The sequence below is a fragment of the Miscanthus floridulus genome, chromosome 11 (assembly GCF_019320115.1).
Source record: "Miscanthus floridulus cultivar M001 chromosome 11, ASM1932011v1, whole genome shotgun sequence".
NCBI lineage: Eukaryota > Viridiplantae > Streptophyta > Magnoliopsida > Poales > Poaceae > Miscanthus > Miscanthus floridulus.
In genome coordinates, this window is record NC_089590.1 from 39,243,116 (window position 1) to 39,258,362 (window position 15,247).

A 15,247-nucleotide genomic window follows, 5' to 3' on the forward strand; every position below is an offset into this window, starting at 1 on the left:
TTTCATTTATTTGCTCCCCCTATCTCTAACTATCTTTGTCAATTCTCTCCCCCTTTGTCAACAATTAGCACAAAAGGTGAGCTCAAATTTTAGATAGGTTGGGGTGAAACCATGTTAAGTGAGGATCATTTTCCCAATTTGGTTCAATCTAGATCACTTGCAAAAGATATTTAACTCGGTTTGATCCAAAGGCAAGCTTCTTCACACCTCCAAATAAGGGTTATCATGCACCATGTTGAGTTAAACACTAATACCTCATTTTCTAGATAGAACACTAGGTTTACAAGCCCACAAACATGTCATATGCTATCACTAGATCATTTCAAGCATACAAGCAATAGTGGTACCATAAAAGCATCAAATTCATTTGATTTTCATGAATGAGCCTAAGACATGATAGGAATGACTAGATGCACTAAACAAGTCTTTAACAATGGATGAATGACATGTCAATCAACTTTACCTTGCTTTGTTCGAAAGAGAGGCATGTCATATAATGAGGGTGCATCAACACATATTTGAGAAGTCAAGTATGTTCAATTCATTCCTTAGCTTACAAAACCTCTTCTCATAAAGTGGCTTGGTGAATATATCGACAAGTTGATCTTCGGTGCCCACACTCTCAATGCAAATGTCCCATTTTGGTGGTGGTCTCTTATGAAATGATGGCAGACATCTATGTGCTTTGTTCTTGAATGTTGAACCAGGTTGTTGGTGAGCTTCACGGCACTCTCATTGTCACAAAGCAATGGCACTTGTTTGAACTTGATTCCAAAGTCACTCAAAGTAGCTGTCGGTGCAGAAAGTGACCAACAAGTAAATATTTGTAGTTTTGTCATACGTTGTGATCGGAGGTGGCCTAGCACTCAATGACATAGGGTTTATACTGGTTTAGGCAACATGCCCTATGTCTAGTTTGAGTTGGTTGGTGACTTTATTCCTGAGCCCAGGTGCTCAAAGTTTGTAGTGGGGTTACAAACGAGAAGGAGAAAGATAGGGGGTACAAGACGTCCGGTCAGACTCCGGTTGGAAGGGCCGAGAGTGATGGGAGCCCCGCTATGAGCTAAGGGTTTGAGCGTGTGCTCATGGTTTGAACCTGGTGGTTCTGCTGTTGTGTAGTAGTGAACTTGATCATTCTGAATGAATCTTCTCTATTGGAAGAGAGCGCATCCCCTTTTATAGATGAAGGGGATGACCTTATAAGTGAGAGGGATGGAGTATGTTTGCTGCTAAGTCTTGCTTCCCACGCCGATGGGTACAAGATGATGGTAGGCGCCCACAACACTGTTGGATGTCAGATGCACGTGGGAGGTTGTGTTGTCTTCTTTGGGTATGGCAAATATCGGCACCTACCGCACTGTTGATACCAAGAGGCATGCAAGGGGTTTTACAATGTTCGCCTGGTATGGTAAATGTCGGTGCCCACAACACTGTCGATGCCCAGAGGCATGTGGAGGGAGCCTTACCATATGGGAGTTAATGGCGCCCACAATACTATAGGGGAAGATGTTGGCACCTACAACACTACTTGGGTTCTGTCGTGCCAGGGAGGTCACAGAGTACTATTTCTATAGGTGTATAGGGTATGATCCTCGGTATTGCAGCTTTGACTCATGCACCCTGTCTTACTTTCTCCGTCCATTTCTTGATCCTGACCAAGCGAGCATCCTCGGTCGGTTGGTTCCAGTCGGCTTCGATCGCGCTAGTCGGAGAAGAGTAGTGAGTAGGGGGCTGGCGCATCCCTGGTCGGAGACATGGGTCGGAGTCAGAAGTGGTGTTTTCGCTAGGCCTTCTGGTCGGAGAGGCCATCTGGAGGCGGGCTAGAGACCAAAGCGAGCGCTCTGGTCGGAGAGGTGCGTCGGAGTCAGAAATGGGCACCGTTCTTCCTCGGCCAGGCCTTCCGGTCAGTGATTGGATCGCCCTTCTGGCCAATCATTTAGGTACTTGGGCCAGCCCATGAGTTGTGTGTTGTTTGCAATATTGCCGGCTGGGCCAAGCCTTTGTTGGGAAGCCGGTCCGCGAGGGACCCCGGGTTTATGAACCCGACAGGAGCCCCGAGCCCCCGGGCGATTCGGGTAGAATCGTCTGGGGGATTTTTGTCTTGATGGCGGGTGTGTGCGAGCGCACCCACAGGTGTAGCCCCTGAGCCCCCGGGTGGTTCGAGCGAAACCATCTAGAGGGTTTTTCATGTTGCCAGCGGGGGAGGTTTTCGTTTCGTCAATGGGTGCGCACAAGCGCACCCGCGGGTGTAGCCCCCGAGCCCTCGGGAGATTCGGGCAGAATTGTCTAGGGGTTTTTTAGCGGGCATGTGTGCGTGTTTTTAGTTGAGATAGAGTCATCAACCAAGGCATCATTGCGCAGTCGAGGCGGTTTAGTTTTGGGATTAGGAGAGGTGGAGCTCGTGGATCCTGGCGCGTTGGTGCACATCGTGGGATCGAGCGAGGCAGTTAGTTTAGGGATCGGATGAGACAGAGCTCGTAGGTCCTGGCGTTGGTGCGTGCCGTGGGATCGGGTAAGTCAGAGTCATGGATCCTGGCCTCGGTGCAGTCCACATAGCCAAGGCAGTTAGTCAGTTATTTTAGGGATCAAGCGAGGCGGAGCTCGCGGATCCTGATGGGGTGAGTTTGGGGTCGCAGACCCAGGCATTTTGGTGTGCAGATGAGGCGTAGCCAAGGGATGGGGCGAGTTTGGGGTCGTAGACCTAGGCGTTTGGTGTGCAGTCAAAGCGTAGCCAAGGGACGGGGTGAGTTTGGGGTCACAGACCCAGGCGTTTGGTGTGCAGTTAAAGCGTAGCTAAGGGATGGGTGAGTTCGGCGTTGCAGACCTAGGCGTTTGGTGTGCAGTCGAAGCGTAGCCGAGGGATGGGGTGAGTTTGGGGTCATAGACCTAGGTTTTTTGGGTGTCTTGAGCCCCCGAGCCCTGTTTAGGCTTTGGTAGGGGTCGCTTTGAGTTGTGTGCGTTACCCCATCCTCGATTTCTCATAACCGGAGGGGCTAAGCTTTGTCGCTTGCCTCGATCGCTCGGGCTCGAGTGACGCGCTCGGTGAGTTCACTAACGGGTATGATCGAGTGGAATCTGGGTCCGTCATTCATGACGGGGTCGGCATAGCCCTCTTATGACATTCCACTACTCCTTTACCTGCAACCCGACAGATGCCTGGGTCATTCCAGAGACCGACCTAGGTGTCCTACTGGCCTCCACTCGATGGAGATTCTGTGGGCTTGGTAGAGGTTTAGGATCGAACGGGAAGGTTGAGATGACCCTGTCTACTTTGCGGTAGACTAGGTGAGGGCCGCACGAGGCTCATCTGTATTTTCTCCCCTAGCTCCGTTTGACGTGGGGTGGCCTCGAGCCCTTCGTGGGCTAGCCTTTGAACCTTGGTCAGTCGTTGCTCATGTTGAATGAGGCAACTACTACTTCATGATGCAACACGGAGCGTTGTGATGCATTTCGTCGTATTTGTGATGGCTTAGTTCCCGAGCCCTCAGGCGATTCAGGGCCTGAATCATCCAGGGGGCACAGGCTTATGGATTGAATGCATGTATGAATGATTATATAAGGAAATAGGTGGGGTCAGTAGTGTTACCTTCATGACTCGAGTGATGGGGTTTAAAGACCTCCACTCAGAAATGTCCGACTGGGACCCATGCTCGTCGTTCATGACGGAGTCAGCATGGCCTACATTGGGCGTCCCTTTGCTCCTTACCTGTCCCTCGGTGTGTTTTTCTAAGCCATTCGATCGACTTAGGAAGCCCAATGGTATCTCCTGGCGGAGATCCTGTTGTTTGGTTTTTTCCAAGTCCCGCCTAGGGAGGCAGAGAGCCGCCTGCATGTGGTGACGCTTTGGTTTTTGCGCCCGGTGTGTGGTAGTGGTGGGACATACCCAGGCCATGTCCCATCTTACCAGGTGTCGTTCCGTCTGACCAGGCATCATTTCGTCAGTCAGTGTACGTCCCATCGGTCAGGGTGCATCCCATCGTTTCTCGTCCGCATTGAATGGGGGAAGGGAGAGAGTTTTTTGCTTTGATCTTTTGCCCCTCTTTAGTTGTTGCATTTCCTCTTTAAATAGGGGGAGGGAGAGGGTTTCTCGTTGTAGTCCTTTGCCTATTCTCCAACTATTGCCTTTCCTTCTTTCTCCTCACCGAGAGTGCCTATATGCCGCGGCGGTTCCTAAGTGAGAGAGAGGGTAAGCGAGGGGGAGGACTTACAGATCCTTTCATCAATCCAGAGCACGATGTCAAGCTAGAGGCTACCTGAGGCAGTGCTGGCCATTTTAGCCTAAGAAGGGGCGGCTTCCATCGAAGGAGGTGGCGCGTTGGATTCATCTACGAGGCCTTTTTTGGGATGGAGTCGTGTGTGGATTTTTTCTGCTAGATCTTCACCGGGCGAGCCTTGTCGGAGGGGAAGTTGCCCAGGATCATGCTTGGTGGCAGCATCCCAGCCTAGGAGCTGCCTTGACTCTATGAGAAGGTCCAATGCTCCATGCTCTTCTACTGAGCATCTATGGGTGAGACGCCCTTGAGGTACCCATTGTGCTCACCAAAGTCGAGGGAGAGGAACCGAGCGGGGCCCCTATGGCAGTGGTTATGTCCGACGGCGTGTGCCATGGCCTCTCCTTTGGCGTCAGGCGATGTCGTTGAGCGGCCGCAGTCATATTTGCAGTAGAAGTAGTTAGAAAATGTAATAGTCGAGTTCGTGGGTGAGCCCCATGTGAACAGTTTTTGTATCAATGAATCCATCAGTTCTATTCTTGTGATAGAACCACTATCCGTTCCTTGTTTTTTATCCTAGCATAGATTTTGTTTTTATCCTTTCTTTTTCACACCTGCCCATTAGTTTCGTAGGCTATGGCTTAAGAACCTAGGCATGGCCCGAGGAGCTCGACTACTCGTAACCGTAGGTCGTGGTAGGGCGCGTTCAGTTAGGAGTAAGAACAAAGTCATGTAGGGCAATCAAAGGAATGGAATGCACTTCTGTTCGGGGACAAAGTTGTTACCATATGATAGTAAAAAAGAGAGGTGGTATTTAGTATTGTACCCTCATGGAGCCCCCGAGTGACCCGAGCTAAAAGTGTTTGGGCTAGGGTGCTCTACAGGAGCAAGTGTTGACTAAAAAGCGGTAAAACCAAATTTAGGGGGAAAACGACGTAGTTGTTCAATGTTCCAAGTGTTGGTGAGAACGTTGCCGTTGTCGTCCTCTAGTCGGTAGGTGCCCGGTCGGATCACTTCGGTCACCGTATAGGGTCCTTCCCATGGTGGATAGAGTTTGTGTTTTTTCTTCGTTGATTGGGTCCTCCGGAGTACGAGATCACCGACTTCGAGGATCCTCCCCCTGATCTTCCTTTCGTGGTACCTGTGGAGAGTTTGCTGGTAGCGAGCGGAGTGGATGACGGTTGTCTCATGGGCCTCTTTGAGCAGGTCGACTGTGTCTTGCTAAGCCTCCGTGGCTTGGTCATGGTCGAAAATCATCACTCTTGGGGCACCGTGCTCGAGGTCAGAGGGCTATACTACTTTAGCTCCATAGGCCAGGAAGAAGGGTGTGAACCTCATGGATCAGTTCAGGGTTGTTCTCAGGCTCCAGAGGATCGCTGGGACCTCTGCAACCCATTTCCTGGCTTACTTGTTGAGTCAGTTGAAGATGTGTGGCTTAAGTCCTTGGAGGACCATGCCATTGGCACGCTCGACCTAACCGTTAGTACGTGGGTGTCCGACCGAGGCCTAGTCAATCCTGATGTCGTATCCATTATTGAAGTTTAGGAACTTCTTTCCAATAAAGTTAGTTTCGTGGTCAGTGATGATACAATTAGGAACGCCAAACCGGTAGATGATGTCGATGAAGAATTTGACCGCCTCTTCCGAGTGGATGTTGGTGATGGGCTTGGCCTCTATCAACTTGGTGAACTTGTCGACTGCTATGAGTAGGTGAGCGAAGCCACCCAGGCCCTTTTTGAGGGGTCCTACCATGTCGAGGCCCTAGACCATGAATGGCCAGGTGATGTGATGAGGACATCACTTCTTCAGAGGTACCCGCTGATCCTCCAACCGTCATGCAAGGTCCAATGACCCGGGCTCGAAAGCGACAACTCAATTTAGAGGTGAGCTCGTTCTTAAGCGATACTTTTTATACTTTTGAGAATAGACTACTACCTAATGATGTTATCTTCCTTAGGAATATTGGAGAGGGTCATGAAAGACTTAGAGGAAGTGGTGGAGGTGATGATGACCAGCAAGGATGTCCAACACAAGCCGGAGGCCCAGTCCAACAAGAATTCGAGTCTGCCTCGGCCTCCAGGACCAGTCTGCCTTAAACTGGTCACCCAGGACGCATCCGGACTCTGTTTTCTACGATCCACATATGGATGGAAAGCTAATTTGATAAAGAAGCCAATCCAAGTGGTCTCACATCCAAAGCTCTTTGGAATCAACGGGAATCGTTGAAACAAGTCAGCGTCCAGAATCTGCCAGGGTGCTGCGACACCGTCTTTTGGTCCGTTGGACCGTGTATCATGTTTGGGCCCATTAGGGGCGTATCATGTCCTCTGCCTCCCACCGCAATAGTTTATGCATCCATTCTTTGTCTTCAGGCTTGATCTCAGTGTCGATCCACTGCTCAAAATCACAGAGCGGTGGAGAGGTCTGCAAAAAATGCAATTGTTATAAAATAAAAAAAATCATGCAAGATGTCATATGACATAAACATCAATTCATCACCATCTTGTTAATGCGGTGCTAACGAAGTGTAGGCTCAAACGCAAAATTGGAACACATTCAATACCTCTGCCTATATGTGTCCTCTTCATCGGACTTGGCTACCTTGCAAGGATCGCCGTAAAAGCACATGGGCACTGGAACACCACTAGGCAGATGCAATGGGTCGAAGGCATTTTCGGTCATCTGGTCATAACTACAATACAACCAATTTCGTTTTAAGAACCAAAAGCAATTAATATTAAACCCTAAACCTAGGGTTTCCCATTTGATGCACAACAATGAACCCATAACGTAACAACATGCGCTGTGGCTACCTTGGTTTGCTAGGTTTTCCACGCCTTGGCATCTTATGGTTGTATAATACAAATATTAAAAATTGCATGAAACCCTAAGTAATGACGATTCTTAGGTTAAAAAATCCGACTAATATATACCGAATCGATGCGAAAGAAACTAGGAGGGGAGCGATGATACCTTGCTCTCGAAGATCTAAGGATCAAATCAAAGTTTCTAAGGTCCAATATGCCGATTCGTGAGGTAGGGTGAAATGGAAAGAGAAAAAATCCAAGAGGGAGGAGAAAGAAGAGGAAGAAGGCTCCGGCAGAAAGGTTGGGGCGGGGTTAAAACATCATCTCGGCGTCATAGATCCTAGCGCCAAGCTCAGCACCAGGATCTACGACGCCAAGCTCTACGGCGTCGAGCTGCCTATCAAGTCACCGCCACGTCTACATCGAGCCCAAGACCTCGACGCCAGCGACGATGGCGCCGAGAAGTGAATTTTTTTTCAAAAAAAAAGGCTAAAAAAAATTCGGACAGTGGGAGGAGTATTGCCAACGGGCAACGGCCAACCTTTGATGGTTGATGCCTTTAACTCCCACCGACGCAACCCAACCTGGGGGTGCGCGCGTGGTGGGCGCTCCGACTGTCCGACGGTCCGACGACGCTGCCGGTCCACCGAGTGGCGGTCGACGCGACGGGCTAGCTAGGTACATCTTCACGTGGCCGGCCTTCATGTCGTCGGATGCAATGCACGTCTGCACGGCGACGAAACGGGCGGTGCGGCACCTAGCGTTAGGCGGTTACGTACGCCGGCCAGCCAGCTGCCTGCCGTAGTGCCATGGCCATATGGTCTCGTACGTGGGGCAGAAAAAAACTAAAGACGCCATGGCCCTCTTGCGATCATGATCATGCAGCGACAGACGTCGGGACACTGCGACAGGCACCTACAGCTCGCATGGCACGGAAACGATCGTACTCCTATGCTCGCCGGTACAGCGACACCATCATGAACGGATGCGGACGCCGCGGCAGTTTCATGGCGCTGCTGACTGGGAGCTGGAGGACGGAGACGGAGTATCTCCGCGGGCCGCGTACGGATCGGTCGGATCGCTGGGCCTGCCGCCTGCCGGGGTATTATTTGGCGTCTCCGGCTTATCTAAAAAGCAGCTTGCACGCACCGGTCAGGCTGGGCATTCGGTTAACCGAAACCGATCAGTTAGGTTCTTTGGTTTCTTGACAAATTTGGTTCCCTAAGAAATGGCAGCCGATCGGTTCTTCTAAAATCTAGGAACCGACCAAATTCGGTTTCGATTAATTCGGTTTGGTTCCGGTTATAATCGAACTAACCAACGGTCTATAAACATAGAAAAAAGAACTCACGGAATCGCACATCCAAGTTACAAAAGCTAGCTACACAAATCACTCATCCGAGTAGCGATGAACAAATCATTTGTTTCAGGGTTATTGATCGAAAAACATCTTCGCCCGCGGCTCGCGCATCTCCTTGCATCACCCAGCGCCCGCGGCGGCACGGCCCTGCGCGGTGTGTGCCACCTCGCCTGCGGACCCACGCGTCTCCGTGCCTCACGCTGCTAGCCATTGTGCCTCGCCTCGCCCTGCTCGCCGCCTCGTAACTCGCTAGCTCCTGTGCTGCCGCCGCAAGATACTAGGACGAAGGAGAGGGAGGGAGGAACGGGGCCATGCTGTCGCCGCCAGATCTAAGAGAAGCAGTGCGAGAGAGAGACTTGGCAGTCGATGAGAGACGGGGTGAGGAACTGGACGAGGGACTCGGGAGGGGGGAGAAAGAGGAAGGCGTGCACTCGTGGAGTCCGGTGGCGGCTAGGAGGGAGGAAGTGGAGTGGTCCTTTAGGGTTTGGGAAGGTTGTATATATACTAAGGCTCGTTGGGCTGGGCCTTTTCTTTCGGATTGCTGGGCCACATTGGTAACTTTAGTTATTTTGGTTAACTGAGCCCAAGAACCGAACTAACCGTACTTATTTCGGTTACTTAGAACTAGGAACGAATTAGGAACCGAAATATTCGGTTTCTGTTAGTTCGGTTTTGGTTCCGGCTATTTCTATTCGGTTTTTAATTTTCAGCTCTCGGTTATTTTTGCCCAGGTCACGCACCGGCACCCCAAAGGACGACGATCGCATACATGGACATGGTCCCTTGGAGGTGAAGCAGCACCTTCAATTTCCCCAGATCTGAGATCTCTTTTTGTACCGGTACTTATTGCTCATGTTTTTGATACCCCACCCCCCCCCCCCCCCCCCCCCGCGCGCGGCCCAGCTAGACCTACTAGATCTCCTGCGTTGTACAGGCCGTCTTGCCCCAGTGCTGCTTTCATGCCCCATATGCATGTCCCTACACTATCTCCAACAAGCCTTAGTCAAAATACAAGACACATTTCACGTTTAGCTAGCGCTACAAGTAAATGATTCAATACTCATTTTTAGTCTTCTTGGACAATAAGACTTAAAAGAGAACCATTTCTACATATGGGTCTTTAGGAGAGAGGGTACTCAGATTTGTGTTATACCTCTTTTGACACTCAAAATAGGTCTCTTATATAAGTACTTTGTTAGAGACTATAGGTATTTTGTTGAAGACCTATTTTAGGTTTGGGTCTGATGGGTCTAAATGCATGCAATGGTCCAAAGAAGCGAAAGAGCACGCCCATGTTTGGCGCAAATTGATTATACCAATTACTATTGTGCTAGTCGCCCTCTTGGTTTGCAGTTTAATTGTACGTACGTACAGATTGGTGCGACCTTGATCGGTTCATCAACAGAACTTTTTTGGTGCCATTAATAAAGCTTTATAAATTTGCTCCGCATGGGTCTGCTCATCGGGTACATAAAAGTTTAATTTATCATGTGCTACACTGACACCAGCAAAGGAGCACCTTCCAAAAAATGGGCGAATTATGATGAGAGTGACTAGGCGACAGATCGTCGAGCAAGGTGGTGTGTTTCCAGGACATGGAAACATATGCCTGCCTGGCTGCCTGGCACTGCCTGTATTTCTACCTACGGTGTCGGCACTACTGAACTACTACTCGTTAGTCCATATCAGATGCAGAGTTTTGTACATGTATGTATCATATACAGTATGTGGCATTCAATCATTGAGTAGCTTATTACCTGGCGTTTTGCCGTTTCGTCACAAACATAGAACCCGTTCGTTTCATCCTAAACGATCGCAGATTATTGGCTGATTTAGTGTGTGAGAAAAGTACTGTTTCAGCTTATAATCCACAATCGTATACGAGCAAGCGAACAGACTGATAATCCAGAGGACAACCGCTCACATGGTTTTTTTTGTTGGTTTCCGGGTCGTTTCTCACCGTATCATACGTACAACGTACTCGTATCACTTCTCTCTATATCACTTCCATGTTAGTTCATGTTAGTTCTATAAGGAAATATGCGGCAATGAGATACCCCTAAGGGGGTCTCGGTGTTTCATTATATAGAGGTATTGTACAGGGATTACATGAAGCAGTTAGACTACAACAAAACCCTAGCTACAATTGTGGGATAATATCACCACATTTACAATCACCGGAGCATATCAACTCTTAACTGAATATCTCATCATTTAACATCCTCCCACAATCTCAGCCACTTACAAGGTTGAGATTGAATCTAAATTCTCGTAACTTTGCTGCAGAAATAGGCTTTGTAAAACCATCAGCTACCTGATCACCAGTGTTAATAAATCTGATGTCCAACAGTTTTTGCGCCACCCGTTCACGCACAAAGTGAAAATCGATTTCTATGTGCTTTGTCCTGGCATGGAAAACTGGATTAGCAGACAAGTACTTAGCACCAATGTTGTCACACCACAACCGAGCCACCGAGGAGTGTGATATACCAAGTTCTGTTAACAATCTTTGAATCCACATCATCTCCGCCGTCGCATTGGCTAAAGACTTGTACTCGGCTTCAGTACTAGAACGGGACACTGTGGGTTGTTTGCGAGCGCTCCATGACACAAGATTTGGCCCAAAGAACACTGCAAATCCCCCCGTTGATCTCCTGTCATCAACACATCCTGCCCAATCGGCATCAGAGAACGCACTTACAAGAGTGGAATTGGATTTCCGTAGTTTCAGACCCATCATGAGAGTCCCTTTGACATAGCGTAGAATTCTTTTCACAGCACTCCAATGCACTATCGTAGGTGAATGAAGGAATTGGCAAACTTTGTTCACCGCGAAGGATAAGTCTGGTCTGGTGAGCGTTAAGTACTGAAGAGCACCAACCACACTCCGGTACTTGGTGGAGTCTGCTTCCCCAAGGCTGTCACCCTTAGTGAGACTGAGCTTCTCGGCTATAGAGATAGGGGTGTCAATCGGCTTGCAATTCCACATGTTGGCGCGCTTCACAACATCAGTGGCATACCACTGTTGAGACATGACCAGGCCATCACTGCTTCTCTTCACCTCAATGCCAAGAAAGTAGTGGAGATCACCAAGATCCTTGAGTGCAAACTCGGCCTCAAGATCTGTGAGCAACGCCTTGGTTGCTGCCAAAGATGAACTCGCCACAATGATATCGTCAACGTACACCAGCACAAACATAGTAACTGTCCTTTTGTGATAAAAGAACAGAGATGTGTCCCCCTTGGATGGTGTGAACCCCAGCTGAACCAGCTTGCCGCAAAGTCATGCATACCAAGCACGTGGAGCCTGTTTGAGACCATAAAGAGCCTTATCTAGTTTGCAAACATAGGTTGGATGTTTCTCATCTTCGTATCCCGGAGGCTGACGCATATAGACCTCTTCCTCAAGAACACCATGAAGAAAGGCATTCTGTACATCCAGCTGGCGCAAAGACCAACCCTTTGAGACTGCCACTGACAAGACAAGGCGGATGGTTGCAGCCTTAACAACTAGACTGAAGGTATCCTCGTAATCAATCCCATAATGCTGCTTGTAACCCTTCGCAACAAGACGTGCCTTGTACCGATCGATTGTGCCATCAGCTTTTCGTTTGACTTTGTATACCCACTTGCTCCCTATGATATTCTTGTCTCTCGGTGTAGGAACCAGATGCCAGGTTCGATTGTTCATTAAGGTAGTGTACTCCTTGTTCATGGCCGAAGCCCAGCAATCATCTTGCAAAGCGGCTTTAACACTGTCTGGTTCGGCTGCATCAACGGAGCTGTGAAGACCCTAGTGCACTGTGCCATCAGTGTATTGCTTGGGCTTGGTGACGCCATGTTGTAACCGTGTGCCATGACGATGTGGAGGCGGAGCAACCGTAGCTGGCACAGACGAGGCTGAAGGAGCAGTAGCCGTAGGGGATCCAGAAGAAAGATCTCCTGACATCGATGAAGACACGGGTGATGAGGTGGCACCGAGACCAGGATCAAGACCGGGATTCAGTGTGCCAGTAGACGGTCCGGGAGCCGTGGGCACAGTCGAGGAGCAGGACCAGACCCGGACGCGACCGACCCAGACTCTGATCCCGCGTCAGTCTAAGGAGCAGGCGAATCCACCCCGGAGGGCGTACCGGCGTTGTCACAACGCGCCGAATCCATGGAGCACATGAAATAGCGCTCAGATGCCCTTGTTTCTTCGCCGTTTTCCACCGGACTTGTTCCTGTTGCATCCAGAGAGGAAGAAGAACTTGACACAGCATTAGTGGGGTCAGAATTAACCAAGCATTGATCATGTACATGAGCATTCCCAAATTCAGGTGATGGGTTCTTAAGTGCATCGGGTAGGAGTTCAAGGTTGGCACGGAGACGGGCCCCGGTGTTAGGATGGAGCTGAGAGAAAGGATATACCGATTCATCAAAGACCACATCACGTGAGACATACACACGACCTGTAGAGGGATCGAGGCACTTGAAACCCTTGTGTAAGTTGCTATACCCAAGGAAAACACAACGTATAGAACGAAATTGGAGTTTCTTAGCATTGTAAGGCCTCAAGTTTGGCCATACCGCACATCCAAAGGTTCTAAAGAAGGAGTAGTCCGGAGGAGTGCCAAGGAGACGATCGAGTGGTGTATCATTAGTGATGACTTTAGACGGTAGGCGGTTAATGATGAAAACAGTTGTTAGGAAGGCTTCATCCCAATATTTTAGTGGCATGGATGCGTGTGCAAGAAGGGAGAGACCGACTTTGACTATATGGCGGTGTTTGCGTTCAGCGGATCCATTTTGTTGGTGTGCATGTGGGCAAGAAACATGGTGAGCAATGCCTAGGCGCTTAAAGAAGGAATTGAGGGACCGGTATTCTCCTCCCCAGTCCGACTGCACTGCAAGAATTTTATGATCAAACTAGCGCTCAACCATGTGTTGAAAATCACGGAAACATTGGAAAAGTTTAGACTTATAACGCAACAAATAGATCCAGGTGAATTTGCTAAAATCATCAATAAAACTGACATAATAAGAATGCCGACCCACCGAGATTGGTGCCGGTCCCCATACATCAGTGAACACAAGCTCAAAAGGTTTGGATGACACACTGTTTGACTTAGGATAGGGTAACTGATGGCTTTTTCCCATCTGACACACATCACAAATCACACTTTTATTTGAATCACTAGAAAAAGAAAGCTTATGATGACTAAGAATCCTCTGAACGACGGGTGATGAAGCATGACCTAGGCGATTGTGCCACAAGGAGGTGGAAGTCTTGAAGGCGCCAAGAACTTGTTTATTCGGTGGAGAATGATTTTGTACATATGGCTTCAATGGATAAAGACCTTCCTCACATCGCCCTTCTAGGAGTGTCTTCCTCGTCACCTGGTCCTTAAGAGAAAAATGTCGTGGGTGAAGTTCAAGAAAGGCATTGTTGTCTTTAACAAGACGATGAGCAGAGACAAGATTTTTACTTGCACTCAGAACATGAAGAACATTGTTTAAATGGATATCACGAACTGGGAAACGCAAAGTACTATGACCAATGTGATTAATTGTCATACCTGCCCCATTGGTCGTAAGCACTTGTTCTCCGCCACGGTACTTATCGCGGAAGGAAAGCTTCTCCAATTCACCGGTTATGTGATCCGTTGCGTCGGAATCAACATACCAGTTGGTGTCCACCCCATAGGGTGCCGTGCTTGCGGACGAAACGCTCTTTTGCGGTGGCCCCATGAAGTTGGCGTCAAATCGCTTGAAGCAGTGCACCACCGTGTGGCCCTCCTTCCCACACAGCTGGCAGAAGACACCTTGAAGGAAGTTGCGGCCACCGCCACCGCCACCACCGTTGCTACGGCCACCATTGCCACGGCCACCGCCGCTGCGACGAAAACCTCCACAGCCACCATCATTGCGGCCGCTAGACTGGTTGAAGTTGGAGTTGGGGGAGTTCCCCCCTCCCCCGCGACCACCCTTGGCGGCCATATTAGCGGAAGATGGCAACCCGCCGCTGTTAATCTCCTTGCGCTGCTCAAAGGCGATGAGCTGGGCATATAGCTCATTGACGGAGATCGGTTCCACGCGAGAGGCCATGGCGGTCACGATGGACTCGAAGTCCTCGCCAAGGCTGGTGAGGATGAAGGAGACAAGTTCCTCGTCCTCCAGCTTGCGGCCCGCCGAAGCCATGTCGTCGGCGAGGCCTTTCATCTTCACAAAGAACTCAGCCACGGACGACGTTCCCTTGGACGCTGTGGTGAGGGCCATGCGCGTGGACATGACGCGCGCCCTCGACTGCGAAGCATGAAGATCTTGAATCACGGCCCAAAGTTCCGTCGCTGTGGTCGCCGTCGCGACCTGGCCGAAAACCTCCCTGGAGAGGGAGTTGAACAGGTAGCTAAGGACGATCTGGTCCTCAGCCACCCACTTTTCATACGCCGGATTGGGCTGAGGGTCCACCGTCTTGCCATCCTCAGGAGATGCAGATGCATCGGTGAGGAACGGAGATGGGGGCGCAGCCGTGCTCTGGATGTAACCAGCGAGGCGAGCACCCTTGAGCACAGACGACACGGTGGCGTGCCACATGTTGTAATTCCCGTGGGTGAGCTTCTCCGAGACGACGGGGAGAAGGCCAAAGGCAAGCGGCGCAATGGAGGAGGAGGCCGCCATGGGAAGGAGGCGATGCAGATCGGATCGATGTCCGTTAGGAACAGAAGGTGTCTGATACCATATAAGGAAATATGCGGCAATGAGATACCCCTCAGGGGGTCTCGGTGTTTCATTATATAGAGGTATTGTACAGGGATTACATGAAACAGTTAGACTACAACAAACCCTAGCTACAATTGTGGGATAATATCACCACATTTACAATCACC

At 49.8% G+C, this 15,247-nt stretch overlaps 1 pseudogene; it reads right to left on the bottom strand.

Annotated features, from left to right (window-relative positions):
- LOC136491809 (uncharacterized) overlaps positions 1–15,038 on the bottom strand; it is a 35,065-nt pseudogene extending 20,027 nt beyond the window's left edge.
- Between the last annotated feature and the right edge of the window lie 209 nt (positions 15,039–15,247).